At 40.2% G+C, this 8,258-nt stretch overlaps 1 long non-coding RNA gene across 1 annotated transcript; it reads left to right on the top strand.

Moving 5' to 3' along the window:
• Positions 1-265: 265 nt before the first annotated feature.
• LOC133390083 (uncharacterized) lies at positions 266-4,699 on the top strand. The gene is made up of 3 exons (XR_009764304.1): positions 266-411; positions 1,472-1,533; positions 3,519-4,699. It is a non-coding gene; the product is annotated as an uncharacterized LOC133390083 (long non-coding RNA).
• Positions 4,700-8,258: the final 3,559 nt, after the last annotated feature.

Here is an 8,258-nt window from a genome sequence, read left to right as displayed (position 1 = left end):
TCCAATAAACTGTTGATGAGAAATCATGTGATATATTTGCATGCGTGAACCTACTCTTGATTATTAGCAACTGAATATGTGGGTTGACACTACTGAAAACCATTACATTTAAGTGATGTGAAATTATTTGCAAGTTCTTTCAGTGGTGTTATATCTGCGATGACTTATTAGTCATCACTTCATGCTACAGTCATCCAGTAAAGAACATGAAAGTGGGAACCTAGTTCTGCATATATACAAATCAGTTGTTGTGTTAATGAGAGCAGATCAAGGATAGGAAACTGTGGGCCTCCACATGTTGTTGACTTACAATTCCCAACATCCCTGACTACTGACCATGCTGGCAGAAGCTGATGGATATGGAGACCAGCAACTTCAGAGAGGGGAACAGGTCTCTCATTCCTGGAACAGGTGAACTGGGCTCAGGATTGGGGAGGTGCAAACAGGGCTATGCTTTACCTAATCTGACACTAGTGTGCATGTTGAAAGAAAGATGAATCCATCATCTATTTGCACCTACAGATTCTGTTAATTTAGAAATAAGTGTCTATAAAGAATTGCTTGACTTTGTTAATAATGTTTGAATCAAGTCATTCTTCATTTTCTATAAAACTTAAAACAGGCTAGAAGTTATTCAGTTATTTATTTACAAGTCCTAATAAAGCAAATAGGTAATTTCCAATAAATTACACTGTTGTAGTGTGAAAATGGGGCACTCCAAAGCATGTTAAAATGTGTCACCTTTATTTTTATAGTATATCCTTTAGAAGAGGCATTAAACTATGTTTACTTTATCCCCCTAGTACTGGACAGAAACTTGTAGAATATTTTTCCCTCTCAGGGAAACCTTGTAAATAGCTCACCCATAAAAGAAAAGCGGATCTTGTGATGTTCCCATTCATTTTAGTGGGGTTTGAAAATCAGGGTTATACATCACGTGGGAACCTACAGAAGTAGATCAGGTTCCCTGCTGTAGACGGTCACACACACACCCAAGACAGGGATGGCAGTGGGGGCGGGTGAGGCTAAGATGTTTACCCCCCACTCTCCCCTCTCACAGGTTGATTTAACCCAGAAGATGAATATCTAAATAGGGCTAAAGTGTTTTTCATTGCAAGTATTTGGCTCTGTGGGTTTAGGATTCCAGCCATTGACTTCAGGATTAAACTGAAGGATTTGTGGAAGTTGTGGGTTTTGTTATGATGTCTGAAGAAATAAGGAAAATCTTTTGAGATGAGTTTCAGGCATAGGGGCAGCAAAGGAGCATGGACACAGTCTTTTAAAGTGTGTATAAGATCTTTCAGCAGCTTAAGGTGATAGAACTGGAGAAGCAGAGACCAGAGTTCATTAGTCTTCAGCTCAATTTTTAAAACCAGAGATTACTGCTCATGTGCTTTATCAATGCATATTGTTGTTGTTTGCAAAGACAGAATAAATTCAGAACAATCTGTTTTTTTTGTAAAAAAAAAAGGCATTTCAATCAACATATATGATCATTTGTAACAAGATTCATAGAGACTGCTGAAATCCCAAGTGAGTATAAACAATGAACATCTGCAAGATTTGGCAGATCTGTTAGCTTTACTGGGTTGTGAATTAGGGTGCTTATTATGAACTAAGAGATTAACAGCTGCAGGGGTGGGAGGCTTTTTGCTCCAGATTACTACATAGGGGGTTGCTTTTGATGGAATAGAACTCTTCTTGCACCCCCACCTCACATAAGGCTTGAGTTAAGCTATTGCAACTCCTCAGATATACAAAGCCCTCAGGAGAATAAATATCACACTGAATATTGACAGAGTTAGTGCTATATTAGCTGTGCCACAAACTGTGAAATAAATGCCCATGATGGATGTGAAATATTTATTGCTTTGCTACAAAGCAAATCTGAATTTGCATCTGGAAATGATCCAAACTCAAAGAATCCAGAGCTGACTGGTGTTAGTCTGAGAGCACAGCAAGGTACAGTATCAGCTCAGATGTCATTTTTGGAGGATGGGAGGGAAGGGGATTTCTTACTCAGAAGCTATACATTGTACTATCCATTGTAATAAATGTTATCTTCACGGCAATCCTGCGTAATAGGCTAGGCTGAGAGTGAGTGGTCCAAGGTAATCCAATGGGCTTTATGCCTAATTTGGGATTTTAATTTGGATCTCTCTAGTCCTGGTCCAGCACCCTCACCGACACCTGCTCAGTCCCTTCATCTAGACTGCATCACTTCAGATTGCAGGTGGGGTTCACATGATTATGTTGTTCCTAGGGATACGTTTGACATTCTTGATTCTGATATGTCTTCTTGGATTCCAGAATTTCTCCCAGGATTATAGAGTTCAAAATTATCTGGCCTAGTTTTCAAAGAGGAACCAGGAATAAGTCACTGGTCCTTTGTTAAAACATTTCCAAAGTTCATACACAATTTGCAGAAGTTTCTGCATGTCTCCTTGACACATCCCAACTACATAACTGATTTGCAAAAGCACACTGACAAAACTAGAGCTTCCTGCAAATAGCCTCTTGAAATTCTCCACTCTATTTGTAGAAAGGGATATGGAGGTGGGTGCGTTTCACCAAATGTCTCCAGAGGGAGGAGAAATTCTTCAATAGTTTCTCAGGGATAGGCCTCACCATTATAAAAGTGGCAATACAACAGCCTCTTTGTTTTTTCCTAAGTTGTTTTGTTTTTGCTGCAGCTGGTTCAAGGGGCCTGGTAAGCTCCCTGAGGACCTCAAAGGTGGTGGTAAGGCACTTTGTCCAGGGCCTTCTCAAACCTGGTGCCAGCCCTGTTTGCATACTGCCACCTTTTAGGATACAAAACATCCTAAGGGGAAAGATGATGCTCAGTTTTGCCCTGGATCAAACAAGTACATAATGTCTACTGGCAAAGATGAGTGACCATTCCTTGTGGTTATGGCTCCAGCTTGGGTGGAGAGGAGAAGGTCAATGGCAGAATGTATATTGATTGTGCTGGATGAGGGAAGCAAGTAACGGCCCACACAGTGAAACAAAGAGAAGGCAAGGTCACTTTGTTGGTTCCTCTTGCTATGGAGACATGCCAAAGCTCTTAAACAGATAGTTAAGAAAACCATTGTTTGACAAGCCTGACATAACAAATAACCTTAAAATATGTCCTGATGGATTGTTTTGTGATTTAAAGAGTAGTTTGGGTTAGTAACTAAACATTAGGATTTGGATTGAGCTTTGGCTCCGCTAACCTTTCCTTAAAGCCAATTTAAAATCACCAATTGTATTTAAAACCTAAAAGGGCCAAAGAATATTTCACGGCTTAATTTGTGCTGTGTTTTCTTTTCTAACTGTATTTTTATTATTTATCTTGTATTTTAACCATTATTATGTATGGTATTTAGAGAACTTCAGTTACGGGGCAGCATAAAATACCACTAATAAAGAGAAAATAAAGAAGATGTGATGGGCAACAGTTATGCTTATGCCCACACCTGCCTTATTGATGTTATGAAACCCTCCCCCGGCAACTTTATCTCTTTTTGTCATTTCAGGCAATTAACAGTATCACAGTGTGGATGTGTGTCTGAATGAACAACTGATTCAAAGAAAGCCGCTCCAAAAAACAAGGCTATCTGAAGCACTCCACAGAGTTTCCATGAATATCTGAGTCCATAGGGCAGAAAAGTGAAACACTCAGTGTGGAAATAGAGGAAAGGGATTTACTCTTTCCTAAGAAATATGAAATATTATTAATTACTCTCAAGGGTGATGCAATGAAATTATAGCAACTTCATGAATAATGTTGAAGGAAAAATATCGTATCAGAGGTTGTGCATTTATCATTCACATATTTTGTCATTTAAAAGGTCATGCTGCATCTATTCCTGCAACTGGGATTCCCAAAAGCTGGTAAAAATGATTATTGGCACAGTTGCATTCATGTTTATAAGTTAAATTTCTGTATTCTTCACTTGACATCACAATAGCATAAAGATCTGTGGTTTCAGAGAAATGTGCCACTAATACATTGACTTTAAATTATTCATTTAAAATGGTGACAATGTCGTCTTATGTTACATGTACTCAAAGATCTCACAGAAAACCCAGGGGAAAACAGAAGAGACACTGCAGAAAAGGATATCACTTCATAGATATCAATTTCCATAGGAGAGGATGAAATAAAATTCCCTCTATAACCCAAAAGATCCATTTTTAATTTCATTTTTCAGTATTATTCACCCCAAACAATGATAAGATCCAAGTATTGTCAGTATAGCCACTTTTTTTCTAATGTATTAGCCAAACTGCTCTAAGCTCTAGGTGCTGCTTATAACTCAATATCAGAACTACAAGCTGCATTAGAATGAGCAATCAGAAATAAAAACCAAACCAAAATATCACTGCATGTAAGTCAAAGTTTGAAAGGAATCATGACGAGGTCTTTCATGAAATTTGGGAAATCTCTTGTTTGGAAATTAATTGATTAATCTATGGCCAAAGGTAAAACTACAGATGATCAAACTGCCCTCAGAGTGAGATCTCTCAGCCTGCCAAGTGCTAAGAAGAATTTTGCAACGTGTCACTTGCAGATACGAGGTAAAATGTTCCATCCTGATCTAGGCAGGAGCACAACATGTGTGGAAGCCCTTAGCTAGACAATTGGTTATTTTAAAAAAAGGGTATTGGTCCAGACCATAGGTAATAAACCATGTAGATCTAGATCTAGATGTAAAGAAAGGGTATTTTAAGTGGTCTATATATTTTATTAAATAAAATAAAGTTGTATTTCCCAAAAAAGCCACAAAAAGGCCTTCAAAAAAGCTGAAATCCTGCCTATATTTTGTTTGATTCTGGATGCTGAATTCAGTCCACCTCAGTGCCATTGGAATGTTCCATGCCACATGGTCTGTCCATGGTCCTTTGGATAGGTCCTTTGTCTGAATGTCTGAAACTGTGTTATATGGCAACTCAGACAAAACCACTCTATGCATTCAGTGAATATATATGAGGGGGGCATTCGCTGCTAGCCCACCCCCACCCCTGGTGTTAATGCAGCTGTGTGTACAGCAGTACTTTGAAAGGGCCCTATTCATTTACAGTGATACATGTATACTATTGTATAGACTCCCCCTACTGATTGTCCCAAGATATATTGTTGCAAGCATAAGAAATACAAAATAGGCAGAAGGGTTATTCAGATTAAACTCCCCATCACCATATATTCAGTGAACACATGAGAGGGCAGCAGCAGTGGACTCACTTGCCCCACCCCTGATGCCGATGCAGCCATCAACACAGAGTTAGTCACTGCACACTGTTTGTGCAGTCACTGGGGGGATGTGGGCAGTGCACACACATTAGCAATGCAGCCCAGTTAACACAGATGTCCTGCTCCCCCTCATAGGTTCACTTCCAAACAGTCCTTCTATTTCAGTTTTATTCCTTATGCTTGCAGCAATATATTTTCAATTGGGCTTGTATAAACCTGTCCTTTCATTTCTTTGGCACTGAATGTTCAGGACACTTGTCTGCAAATAGCCCATACGCAGCTTTTGCAGTGCAGATAAGAGCCATTGTGCATTGCATGCTGTTCATTAACCCTAACTGGCTTAAATATACATCACAGTCCCCATTCAAAAACAGTGACATCGCTCTAACCCATATAAATTGCATATGTTTATGGCATCCCTAGGGATTTTTCTCCTTTATAACATCCTATATGCTAATCACATATTCATTTTCCAAGTCCAGATCCTTTTGGGTGAGGAAACCCCAAGATTTGCAGAACTATAAAAAAAAAACCCTTAAGAAAAAAATGTGGTGTTGTTGTTTGTTGTTGTTGTTGTTGTTGTTGTTGTTTATACCCCACCCTTTTTCCAAACTGGAACTCAAGGCGGCTTCCAGATAAAAAGTACACATAATTAAGAACATACAAAAATCTGCATTAAAATATAATTAAACTATTGAAATATTAAAACCATTTAACAACATTTAAAATACTGCATGTACATGGGGAGATCCCCAAAACAGTCCAGTGAGGACTGAGTATGCTCCATGGTCACAGAACAGTGAGTGTCTGTTGCGGGAAGGAGGGGGGGGACGGAAAAGCACAGAAAGAAGACTCGATGGCATGTCCTGAAAGAGACCCAACATAAACACATATAAAATGGTGCTATATTGTACTCACAAACATGATAATCCAGCATATACAATTGTTACAGTAAGACATACAGAAGTGGCCTTAAAAAATTCAATTCAGGTAGTTATTACAACAGCGCATAAAACAGTCCTGACCAACAGACTACCAGTAATCGCATATTTCAATACAGTGGCTTGTATCCAGCTAATTAACCTGTTTCATCAGCACAAGGATTTAAGCTTGCACGACAGAACCTCCCCCATTCTCTCTCCTCACATGCCCTGTGCCCTCCCCAAACCTGCTCCAGAGGTTTGAGGGAACCTTCAGAACAAGTTCAATTTTGCAAGCCTTTGCAAGACGGAACAAGTTATCTGGTTACCAAGCATACTTGTGTTTCTAATTTCTGGATTATCATGTTTATGACAACAATATAGCACCACTTTATATGTGTTAGGGCCTTGTGTTTATTTTGGATTTGTTGGTTAGAAGACCCTAATTGTGCACAGATTTGTATAAGCCAGGCTAACTGCCACATGTTTTGTTGCAGACCCCACTAGTTTTTTTAAAAAAATACATATAATTAAATAATATAATTTACAGCAACCCCCAGATCCTTGTTCCCATGTATGAGGAAAACTGCTTTATGATGACAGTACAAAGGTATTGGGCACCTTCGAAAAAGAGTAAGATGGAGCCAGGAAAAATTGGTAGATGGTGGATTTGCAAATAAGTTAAGCAGGATTTTGATCATATTTGGTGCAGATGGAAGAACATCATTAGCTTCTAGCATAGGGGCTGCCAACCTTTCGGGACCAATGGGCCAGTGGGCATATTTTGAATTTTGACAGTGCTGTGGGTACCAGTCACAAAATGGCTGCCTTGGGGTATCGCATAACACAAAGTGACAGAGAGTACCATCATTGCTACTCCCCTGCCCCCAACAACCTCATGTATCAGCTATTTCCTGCTGGTCCTGATTGTGGAGGACAGACAATATTGATTACACACACACTGATGCTGTTGCCATCTGCTAACAACAGGGAAGCATACCAGGAAATATAAGGTGGTCATCTCCCCCCCCTCTCAAACACACACAGAGCACATTCTAAGACCAAAGACACACATGCACCTCTCTCACTCACTTGCGTACTCATCCATACACACTTCAGAGCTATGCATACATGTCTCCCCACCTCTTTGCCCAATTGCATCTCTCCCTCTCTTTCACAGCCCAATGATACAGGCAGCCCACACACACATACATGTCTCTCTCATGCACACCCCCACATAACATCTCTTCCTCTCACACTCCTATCACACATTCCACACATTCATACATACCTCCTCCCTCACACACACCACATACTTCTCCCCCTCTCTCTCTGCTGAAGTGTATCTCTCAATAACACATACAGAGACCATGCTTGAGCAACCACACACACCCACATCCAGAAAATCTTCTCCACTTTTCTGCCTGTCCCCACAATAACCCAATTTTAAATGGCAAAAGCATGGGACTAGTAGCGATTGGTGGGATGACGAAGGTGGGAGGCGGCATTGTGCACCTGGCTTCTGGGCCCCAAGCATTACTTCCGCTTACTGAGAGGCAGAGGTAAGATGCCTGGAGCTCAGCGTTGCATGGGTATGGCTTCAGAGCCAATCCAATGCTCCTGCCACCATGCATCATATTGAGTTTATTTATTTATTTTTATTTATTTATTTGTTGAGTTTCTATACCGCCCGACTAGCATAGCTCTCTGGGCAGTGTACAACAGAGAAATATAAATATACACAATAAAATCCAATAAATCAGTGCAAGGGACATGTATATAAAAATCCACAAATCTAAGATCAATTACAACATATTTAAAACTAAAAAACTAAAATGCCTGAGAAAAGAGGAAGGTTTTAACTTGGCGCCGAAAAGATAACAACGTCGGCGCCAAGCGCACCTCATCAGAAAGACTATTCCACAGTTCGGGGGCCACCACTGAGAAGGCCCTAGTTCTTGTTATCGTCCTCCGAGCTTCCCTATGAGTCGGAACTCGGAGGAGGGCCTTCAATGTTGAACGTAGTGTACGGGCAGGTTCATATCGGGAGAGGCGTTCCAGCAGGTATTGCGGTCCCGCACCGTATAAGGCTTTATAGGTTA

The sequence above is a fragment of the Rhineura floridana genome, chromosome 1 (genome assembly GCF_030035675.1).
Source record: "Rhineura floridana isolate rRhiFlo1 chromosome 1, rRhiFlo1.hap2, whole genome shotgun sequence".
Classification (NCBI taxonomy): Eukaryota; Metazoa; Chordata; class Lepidosauria; order Squamata; family Rhineuridae; genus Rhineura; species Rhineura floridana.
Note: the sequence above shows the minus strand (reverse complement) of the source record. Positions and strands in the feature narration are given on the sequence as shown.